The following is a 2,500-nucleotide window of genomic DNA, read 5'->3' as shown; positions in this document are numbered from 1 at the left end:
AAAAGTAACCGGCTTTGGAGAATTGCCTGAATCCTTCCGGCGCTGTGAAAAAAAAAGACCAAAAAAAAGACCTGGTCGTCAACGCCTGCTCCTGTCCATGCCAAACGGCGTTTTCCTCTCAACTTTGGCATGCTCGCTGAGGAAAAGGCAGGTAAAGGTTGTGGATAAAAAGTAAACGCGCTGTGGAGAATTGCCCAAATCGTTCAGGCGCCGTGAAAAAAAGAAAGACGTAGTCGTCAACGTCTGGTCCCGTCAATGGCGAAGGGCGTTTTCTCTCAACTTTGGCATGCTCGCTGAGGAAAAGGCAGGTAAAGGTTGTGGATAAAAGTCCGAAGAACCTCGCTACAATTGCCAAAATCTTTCCGCTGCCATTCAAAAATGGACTACTCCTCCACACCTCCTCCCGTCCATGCCAAACGGCGTTTTCTCTCAACTTTGGCATGCTCGGAGAGAAAAAAAGGCAGGTAAAGGTTGTGGATAAAAAAGTAAAAAATTGCCAAAATACTTTCTGGGCCCTCAAAAAAAGGCCTACTCCTCAACGCCTGCTCCCGTCCATGCCGAACCGCGTTTTCTATCAACTTTGGCATGCTCGGAGAGAGAAAAAAGGAAAAAAAGAAAAAAAAGGTCCAGTAAAGGTTGTGGATAAAAGTAACCGGCTTTGGAGAATTGCCTGAATCCTTCCGGCGCTGTGAAAAAAAAAGACCAAAAAAAAGACCTGGTCGTCAACGCCTGCTCCTGTCCATGCCAAACGGCGTTTTCCTCTCAACTTTGGCATGCTCGCTGAGGAAAAGGCAGGTAAAGGTTGTGGATAAAAAGTAAACGCGCTGTGGAGAATTGCCCAAATCGTTCAGGCGCCGTGAAAAAAAGAAAGACGTAGTCGTCAACGTCTGGTCCCGTCAATGGCGAAGGGCGTTTTCTCTCAACTTTGGCATGCTCGCTGAGGAAAAGGCAGGTAAAGGTTGTGGATAAAAGTCCGAAGAACCTCGCTACAATTGCCAAAATCTTTCCGCTGCCATTCAAAAATGGACTACTCCTCCACACCTCCTCCCGTCCATGCCAAACGGCGTTTTCTCTCAACTTTGGCATGCTCGGAGAGAAAAAAAGGCAGGTAAAGGTTGTGGATAAAAAAGTAAAAAATTGCCAAAATACTTTCTGGGCCCTCAAAAAAAGGCCTACTCCTCAACGCCTGCTCCCGTCCATGCCGAACCGCGTTTTCTATCAACTTTGGCATGCTCGGAGAGAGAAAAAAGGAAAAAAAGAAAAAAAAGGTCCAGTAAAGGTTGTGGATAAAAGTAACCGGCTTTGGAGAATTGCCTGAATCCTTCCGGCGCTGTGAAAAAAAAAGACCAAAAAAAAGACCTGGTCGTCAACGCCTGCTCCTGTCCATGCCAAACGGCGTTTTCCTCTCAACTTTGGCATGCTCGCTGAGGAAAAGGCAGGTAAAGGTTGTGGATAAAAAGTAAACGCGCTGTGGAGAATTGCCCAAATCGTTCAGGCGCCGTGAAAAAAAGAAAGACGTAGTCGTCAACGTCTGGTCCCGTCAATGGCGAAGGGCGTTTTCTCTCAACTTTGGCATGCTCGCTGAGGAAAAGGCAGGTAAAGGTTGTGGATAAAAGTCCGAAGAACCTCGCTACAATTGCCAAAATCTTTCCGCTGCCATTCAAAAATGGACTACTCCTCCACACCTCCTCCCGTCCATGCCAAACGGCGTTTTCTCTCAACTTTGGCATGCTCGGAGAGAAAAAAAGGCAGGTAAAGGTTGTGGATAAAAAAGTAAAAAATTGCCAAAATACTTTCTGGGCCCTCAAAAAAAGGCCTACTCCTCAACGCCTGGTCCCCAGGCACGTGCTGGGGGGCCTCAACTCAGGCTCTGCCCAATGTGGATCAAGGTCCACCTTCGCAGCGCCTTATGCGACACCCTGGTTGTGGGGGACGCGGCGTGGCGTGGCGGATCGCTCCGGTCGGCGCACAGCCGGCAACGGTCGACCCGTCCGCCTGGCTTTACTGCCCCCGCGCTTCTGTCTTTTGCACTGGCAAGCTAGCGACCGCTCGGCGTGCGAGGCCCGAGTCGGGGGACGGGAGTCTCGGGAGCCCACCAGCTCCCCGCAGGCTACCCGCCCGGCTGCCGAGCTTCCCGCCTGCGCGTCCAAGTGTGAACGCGCACGGCCGCCTCGCCGGGCTTCCTTTGCCGGGGCTCGGCTTGTCGGCCGGCGTCTCACGGTCCGTAGAAGGTTCGGTGCGTTCGCTGACGACGGGTCGAGAGAAGCGTTTTCTCTCCTCCCTCACTGACGGTCGTTGGTGCTCCCCAGCCCCTTCGGCGTCCCAAAGCGTAACGCCTGCTTCATCTCGTCAAGGGCGCGCCCGTCTCTAACCGGGCGTCGTCCGGCACGTGGAAACGGGCGGGAGACGGTGTCGAGGAGGAAGAAAGGGTGGGGTCCGGTCCGGTCCGGTCTGGTCTCCTCCTCCTCCTTCTTCTTCTTGGCGCGCCTCCCGCCGAGAC

The sequence above is a fragment of the Babylonia areolata genome, unplaced genomic scaffold, assembly GCF_041734735.1.
Source record: "Babylonia areolata isolate BAREFJ2019XMU unplaced genomic scaffold, ASM4173473v1 tig00020733, whole genome shotgun sequence".
Lineage (NCBI taxonomy): Eukaryota > Metazoa > Mollusca > Gastropoda > Neogastropoda > Buccinidae > Babylonia > Babylonia areolata.
Note: the sequence above shows the minus strand (reverse complement) of the source record.